The sequence below is a fragment of the Pseudochaenichthys georgianus genome, chromosome 8 (assembly GCF_902827115.2).
Source record: "Pseudochaenichthys georgianus chromosome 8, fPseGeo1.2, whole genome shotgun sequence".
Lineage (NCBI taxonomy): Eukaryota > Metazoa > Chordata > Actinopteri > Perciformes > Channichthyidae > Pseudochaenichthys > Pseudochaenichthys georgianus.
In genome coordinates, this window is record NC_047510.2 from 2,478,342 (window position 1) to 2,487,221 (window position 8,880).

The following is an 8,880-nucleotide window of genomic DNA, read 5'->3' on the forward strand; positions in this document are numbered from 1 at the left end:
ATAAAGATATTTCTGCTATCTAAACATTTCACCTCTTTCTTTTACAATTTTGGAATCGAAACAGGGAATCGATAAGAACCGGAATCGATAAGCAGAACCGCAATCGGAATCGATACATTTCAAACGATACCCATCCCTACTTCTGGGGTCATTTGGGTGGATTTGCCATATCTCTGGGACCCATCGGTCAATTTTGATGATTAACACCTCTTTTGAACCGTTAGAGCCAATAGAATCGAGAGGGAAGTTCCTAAACCCACCTACACGTTACCATTGAGGAGTGAGAGTGATGCGCACGCAGCTTGCCCAAACCGAAAGCTATGTTACGTTCTGAAAACTGAAAACTAGGTTATAGCCATAAATATGATGATGGATTATCAGTAATCATTTCAAAGGGACACAGACACATTGGATTAACCTTCAGCAGTGTTTTTATCATTGTAATGCCATTGAACAGAACTTTTGATGAGAAAACAGCAAAGGTAAGACATACTTGCCGTTTTGGCTCCGTAAAGCTACGTGGTGTGTTGTCTGGGTTTGCCTTCGCTGCCCTGAGTTTTGGTCGCACAGTGATGATACTTACACCTCTAGAATCTGTGGAATCCCAGCTTTAATCTGATATCTTTTTTGTGGAGATCCGATAAGTAATAAAGTATTTATACCGTGAGTTAGGGCTAATTCAGAGGCTTGATATTACCCTTGTGTTTCATTTAACTAAATATGGTTAATATTGTCTGATAGCTGAGTTTCTTCCCGTTAAGTGGGTATGACACATTCATAGTTTGTTAAATGTTAAGAAGCCCTCAGACGCTGTTTCTTGCAAGATGTTGTGTTTTGCCCCCAGTACCGGGGGCATGGGGCTCAACTGGTTAACCTGTTAAGCCCCGAGCCTGTTTTCCAGGTCTCAGGCTCGAAAATGACATTCCCAGAACAAATGACTATATCTACACTTCTAAAAGGGTTAAATTAATAATATTTTTTCTCAAAGCAATGATAAACCTGTGAGTTGGATGTAGAAAAGTCAGAATTAATATAGATTTTTTTATTTTAAAGTAAATTCAGATTGAACATAGTCAAAAAAAGCAAAAGATTGTGTCCGTCCAAAAATAAGCCATTACTTATAGTGAAAACCACCCTTGAATGATGGGATAGTATACTATAACATATAATATTTACCCTGTATCACGATTGATGCACAACAAGTGACCTTTGACCTTTTTATAGAGAGGTTTAGCACCAAAAAAACCACTTCTGCGGTCATTTGGGTGGATCTGCCATATCTCTGGCCCCCCTCGGTCGATTTTGATGATTGACACCTCTTTTGAACCATTAGAGCCAATAGAATCAAGGGGAAGTTCCTAAATCCATCTAAACATTTCCATTAAGGAGTGAGTTTGCCCAAAACCGGAAGCTGGGTTGTAGCTCTAATAGCAGCTAATATGAAATCTCCGGTTTTGACAAAAATGGAATGATGAATTATCAGTAATCATTTCAAAGTGACACAGAGACATTGGATTAACCTTCAGCAGCGTTTTTCTCATTTTAATGCCATTGAACACAACTTTTCAGAAACAGCAAAAGGTAAGACATATTTGCCGTTTTTGCTCCGTAAAGCTACGTTGTGTGTTGTCTGGGTTTGCTTCCCCTGCCACAAGTTTTGATCGCACAGTGATGATACTTATATTTCTAGAATCTGTGGAATCTCATCAGTTAGCTGAGTTTCTTCCCGTTAGGTGGGTATGACACATTCATAGTTTGTTAAATGTTAAGAAGCCCTCAGACGCTGTTTCTTGCAGATGTTGCATTTTTGCTCCCGTCCGTAGGGCTCAACAGGTAATTATCACATATTTCAAAATTAATAAGCTGAATTTAAATAATTTCATCTTTATTCACTCACTTGAAGTCATTAGCTAGTATTATTACATGTGATGATATACTATTTTAAATGCTTTTTGTTTCACATTAATATTATAACCATCACTATGTTTGTGTTTATAAGGTCATTGTGTTTCAAATACATGCCCATTATGAAGCTGAAGTCATATTAAAATGATAAGGCTGAAAGTTAATATTGTTATTATTAATTATCTGATCTTTGAGAATCTGACAGAAGAGGTAAGGAACGTAAAGGGACAGAAACATTGAATTTATAAAATAGTTTAGATCAACAAATCATTGTTTCATCTTTAACAAGCATACAAGTGTAATGGTTTGTTACTTAAATACTGACAAAATACCCACATGAATATCTTTTATTTGTATAGTGCTGTGTTCACCAGAGCAACCACACTCGCTGCTCGTCTCTTAACTTCTGTTCGGAAACAAACATGTTCCCCGCTCATTTGGATGTAATAACACAAATCAAACACTAGAGGTCACTATGTGTCCACCATTTTTTAAAGAGTCTCTGGAATGTTCCTCCTGCTTATCAAGAGCTCATATCAGATAACATATTTTCTTCATGGTTGCTACATTGTATCTATGGCCCTTTCTCATTTCATCAAATCCCCCTCCTCGACTCCTCGGTCCTCCGGTCGTGACCATGTTGAAGGACATCTAATTTCTCTAAATGCACTTCGAGGATCGAGGATCTCTGGAGGAGCTATGACCGAGGATACACTAGCCTCATCCTAATACCCCTCCTCGACTCCTCCTTTCCCACACTCGCATCCCTTCCTTGCATCTTAGCTCCGCCTCCGTAAGATGCGAGCGAGAGACACGAGGAGGTGACGCGAGGACAGAGGAGTCCTCAGGTATTAATTGGGATGTCCTCGTTCACTCAAACGTCACTCTTAAATGACGTCTGTTAATGATGACATGGGCACAGCTGTTTCCCCTCTCATCGGGCTTAACTGAAGAACCTTTAGAACCGGCCCATTTGTTGTTAAATATTTATTTAAATGAATGAATCTTTCTCTTGTTAGTCAAGGAATTCAATGTATGATGGCTGGTCCTGCTTTTGTGTTCCGTTTTGGTGTAAAATGTAGCCTACATTTAAATAAAAATATAATCATAGTAATGTGAAAGCCTTTTAGAAATTAATTGCACATAATAATTCCCACGGAGCTGTGAGCACTTATACATTTATGTGACGCTTTTCCACTCATCTTCCAGATTTCCTCTGTTGAAATGGACCAGGGTTGTGTTCCGATCATCTAAAAATCAGCTCCTAAATTCTAACCCTATCTCCTATTCCTTGACCTCTGAGTGAAACGTCACGGGGTTAAGGGATAGTGGATAGGAGAATTCAAAAATATCCACTGGATATTATTTTATTAACTGCTTTCATCGCAACGCGCAACACACTCTCACTCCATAATCGTCTAGGAGCGACGTTTGGTCAGGGTCCCGTGGTGTGCAGTTGTGACGCTCCTAGGCTCCTTCAGCATCATAAAGGGACGCAAATAGCTTTCAACTGATTGCAATGTATTCCCATCTGCGGCGGGATTTGACGCTCATGGAAGCACGGCATTCGTTTGTGTCGGCTGCCCTTAAAGGCAATGTGAGCGTCCATTCCCATTGGATAACGGAAAATGTTGCACCCGGAAGTAAGTATTCCCCTTACTGTCGATTGATTTTACAGTGATATCTGCACTACTCATCGACTAAAAAACACCAGATTATCCTTGTTAATTACACAACATTGATTGGTTTAAACTGTGTGCAATGCTTTTGTATTTTTCCCCTTCGATTCGGAGAAACAAATATTTTTTCTGAGTAAAGGATGGCAGAAGACACTACACTACCCAGAATCCCCAGCTATCGTTTAGGACTACACCATGTGCTCTGTTTGACAAACCCCGTGATTAGTTTTCAAGCTCTGTGATTGGTTGACCTCCAACTGCATTCCATATGAAAAAAAACGTTTCGTAAAAGATAAAATCATACTTTATTCAGCAGTGCTTTGAAAGTCATAACATGAATCAGTTTTATTCTGAAAAACCTGAAGTTCACTAACTATTAACTTAATACTTTTATTCTGAAAATTCTTCACTTCCGGTTAGCATTAGCATGTGGCATATGCTGCATTTTCAAACCATGAATCAACGGTGAAATTACATGTGATGTTTTACCATACGCACCAGGAGCGTCTGCGCCGCGCTACGCTGCGGCTGCGACCTAACACACCAGGCGCATTTCAAAACGTTGCGGAAGCGGAGCGTCGTGTGTGCAGCCTCGCAGTTGTTGTTGATTTTGGAATATTTCCTGGACATTTGTACTTCTACAAGTAGTAGGCTACGTAGATAAATGGTTTATGTTTGTGTCTGTTTAAATCGTGTTTATTGTTGTTATTTCCTATGTTGTTGTGTTGTAGACTACAGACACAGTTAATAATAATTGTACTATTCCAGTTATAAACGACATGAATCAAAGATGTGTTGCTGTATTTTAGTGGTAAAAAAATATGCATTCATCATCATAATTATTGTATATATATATAATTTACAGTGCCTGTAAACCGGAGAAGAACGCTGGCATGTATTCTCCTACTTGAAAGACGGTGCTGGGGGGGAGGAGAAGGAGCCGGTTTTGGGTGCACCCCCTCAACCAGCAAAGCAGACAACAAGGTGATTTTCATCACTTCCTGCCTGCGCTGCGCTGCGCCGCGTCAAAAATAGGATTCATCCTATATTTTAGAAATTCCTTGCGGCGAGGAGCTTCTGGGACGCTTCGAGCCGTGGCGCAGCGCGGCGCGGCTGGTGGAATAGCACCCATTGACTAGAGTGGCCGCGATCTTTGCGAACGCCACGGCGCGGCCGTAAAGCAGCGCAGACGCTCCTGGTGCGTTTAGGGGGTTACACTGAGCACACTGGGATTAGCACTCATTTATTGCCACTGAATAACGTTTATTAGGGAATGTTTAAATAACCACAGACACCAGAATGATTGAATTTAACAATAGAACAAGGCAGGAATTGCATTGGACCCGCCCCGCGACGACGCCGGCCAATAGGAGGAGACCTCAGATGACAACAGGAAGAGCAAGCCAAGGATTGACCTCTTCTACCTGCTGACCTGGACTGACCGGTCGGATGAGGAGAGTGCCTCCACTCGCACATTTCATTTTGTACACCACCGCATCTTTTGTGTAATTAAATGCTGTTAACTTTTATAAGCTTCCCTTGACTCTTTTCAGTCTCTCCTGCCTTCAGGGTTCTAGAATACACTAACAACATCTGTCGTAGTTCTTTATTTTTATTTATCTACAGAGATCGGGCTCAGAATAGACCGGAAACTATTCTTTTACCGTTCAGTTTGAATTTCACAATAAAGTTAGTAATATTTTTGTGTTTTTTTAACCCAAACCACCTACTGGTTAAAGCACGTTATTACACGTTTAGAGTATTGCAATGCAGGTAGATTGTGTTGCTTTAATGACTGTTTAAAATGCCTTTTTCTTAATGTCTTTTATTATTATCAACTACTTGTTACTTGTTGCTAGGGACGCTGCTATCGATATTATTTCTGTTATGTTGTGTAACTGTTTAATGGTGTTATCTTTATTGCTACCCCCTTCCCCGTCAATGTATAGTGTTGGTCCACAGCGCAAACATATTAGTTTAACAAAATCTGCATCTAAAATTGTGGCATAGATCTAAGTTATTTTCCCCTGTGCAATTCTCCATTTACTCAACAATAACACATAATTATCCTTGTGTTTATTTATTTGTTTGATTAATAAACACAAGTTGGAGTCCGTCAGGACCGAGGGTCGGAGCAGCTCATTTGCTTTAGAGAATATTACACCCGGAAGTAAGTATTCTCCCCGCATCGCTTGACAAACCCCGTGATAGTCCTCAAGCTCTGTGATTGGAGAGTGTGCTCCGAGGGTTACGCCGAGCGTCGAACAGCACTTGAAATAGGATGGAACCACGGCAGACTGTCCAAAACTGGATTTGGTCCCCCCCGGTATTTGTTAATGACGATGTGCTGTGAGATGTGAGACTGGAATTGCACAGGGCAAAATAACGTATCTTTAGAAGCGGATTTTGTTAAACTAATACGTTTGCGCTGTGGACTTGTGACCAAAAGTTAGACTACGGATGAAATGGTTGCAGATGTGATGACCAAGCAGGGGCGTCGTAAGGGGGGGAAAAGTTCAACCCAGTCTCACGGCATTTCGTGTTGCACAGCACGATTTTAAAAGCAATGTATTTCTACTGCCTGCAGCACGTCTTTTTATCGGGTTGTGGGAGACCGGAAGCTGTGTGGTTCATAAAAACATGTTCTTACTCAATATCAAGCCACAATTATTGCTTTTATTTTAAATCGTATAATTTCGGACTTTTGTTGCCGTCTGTGAGGAAAATAAATGGGGCTCAGACAATAAATGGGGCTCAGAGCCTCAGAATACGGAAATCTGTATTTTTAAATATTTTAATTCCTTCTAATTCGTTATTCTTTTCAAAATAACACACTGTTATTTACTCACCAATAACACACAATTATCCTTGCTTTTATTTATTGGTTTAACTCCATAATCTCGGGCTTTTTTGGCGTCCGTCAGGAACTGAATTTCAAAATAAAAATAACCGGAAACAGACGTAGGCCTGTAAGGGACATTTCGAGCATCATTGCGATTGTCAACATTTCTGAGTTTAGGATGGCCGAAGACACTACACTACCCATAATCCCCAGCTATCGTTTAGGACTACAGTCCCCGTAAGGTTACGCAGAGCGTCAAACAGCTGTGTGAAATGGAATGAAACCACGCCAGACTATCCAAAACTGGAATCGAACGCCCCCCAGAACTACACATGCTGGCTATTGTGTTTCGCAAAATGTTCTATGGGACGTCTCTACTGAACGTTTTCGTTTTTCCCACAATTAGAAGTTGCCAGTATTAAACACATTGGTGTTATCAAATGTAAAACATATAATTAATAAATGGGTGAAAATCGCTTGTGTCCATAATGCGCAGCATTAATATATAGCATTAATATATAATCACCTTACCTGAATTTTACTCCGGTGTAACTAAAGTCTGATTTAAGGGTTGTTTATATTTCACATAATTAATCAGAATCTGCAAAGTAACTCAAATAAATGCAGTGGCAAGTGCCAACAATCAGGAGAGATATTTGATAGTTGGTGCTTGAGAAGACTAAACATGTATCTGCAATTGACATGAATGGAAACGAGTAATAAAGTATATTCATTACTCGTTATTCTCTACTAATAGTTAATTAAAGACTGTATGGCTATTTTGCACATCCCTTTCAAGATTTTCAAAGGTTTATTGACATATCATATACACAACTACGGTGTAGTTATGCAATGAATGAAACACTTGGGTCACAGGTTCCTCAACAGTGCATTACAATACATCTATCAATATGTGTATACCTCCACCATTAAACATATTCATATTCTGCACATTTCTTATTCTATCTACATACATAAGAGTATAATTCATATGTATAATATTAGTTAAAATAAGTGCTTCAACATAATTAACATTGCAGGAAAGCAATATATTAGACGTTAAGTACTTTGTCAGGCTTAATATTTATCTGTAGATAGATACCCCCAAAGTTTTTTTCTTATTTAAAAGAAGACCTTAATCTGTTATTTAATGTTTAAATAAAGTTTAATTCGTTTTTCTGTTTTGCACCTCCTCCTATTAATATCTTTGTACATCCTGCACTAAACTGTTTTATTGTAGAGATCACTTATAGTATCTTCTTGATTTTTTATATTCTATATTTCTATCACAGACCTTCTACTTTCCCCCTATGAAAGTATGTACTCTTCATATTTGTATTCAAATATTCAAATAATATTTGATGAAAAAAATATTAAGAGTACATTATTGTTTTTATGTGTTACATTATAACACATAAAAACAATAATTCAATAACGTGCTTCAACCACTAGGCGGTGCACACAAGGTACACACAGCCATAATAACTTTGTATTATTAGTGTAGGACACGTTTTATTCATGCTTTCACATAATTTTACAGCATATTGCTATCCTATTTCAGACTCAGTATTTACATTCTTACATTCAAAGAAAATCAGTAATATCTTTAAAAACTACAGTCCTTTTCTATCAGCTGTGCACCGTTATGGTGTAAATATAACCTATCTATGAATTAGATCAAATGTAAAAGTCAGCCGAATTAGTGTTGATACTGCAAGGAGACGTATTGTGTGAAGAGAAATTGAAGATGTTAATTGTTGAATATATTTATGATCCACGTCAAGTATTCAGTTTCGGCGGCATTTTCTCAGTTTTTCCAAAGGTCTTCTCATCAGGGCTCTATAAATACAGAACTACGGCAGATCTGTAATATACAATGCAGCCGAACCGTGTATTACAATGTCGTTATGTGATGACTTTCAAAGAGAAAAGCAAGAACACTCGGAATTAAGTATTATTATGTTCTTTTAAAATGTTTTCCGGATTTCATATCATATAAACACCAAATCCCAGCATGCATTGCGGCTAAAACATCCAATAGAGAGGCGAAGTCCCTCCCTTTCCGGGAGCCTCCATGGGACCCCGGAAGCGTACAATTATACATTGAAGTCAATGGAGAGAGAAAGGTTATCTTTTGATCCCGTTTGAATTGTGCCATGAATGACACATATGATGTTTTTCAATTTAAAAGAATATTTTGCAAGTCAAAAAAATTAAAATGTGTCGTAAAACTGTGAAGTTACACATTTTTTTGTGTGAAACCGCTGAGTGAACTACAGGTCTCTTGGTCTCGCACAATACGCGTCACCATCACAAAGACGGCCGTCACGTTAGCACATTTCACCTGTTTCTTTCAGAATGAGAATACAAGTATAAAATGAGGTGAAAATCACTAAAAGTCTGGGCATGTTCAGAGCTGTACATGTACGAAAGGGGAGTTAGTCGGTTCTGTAA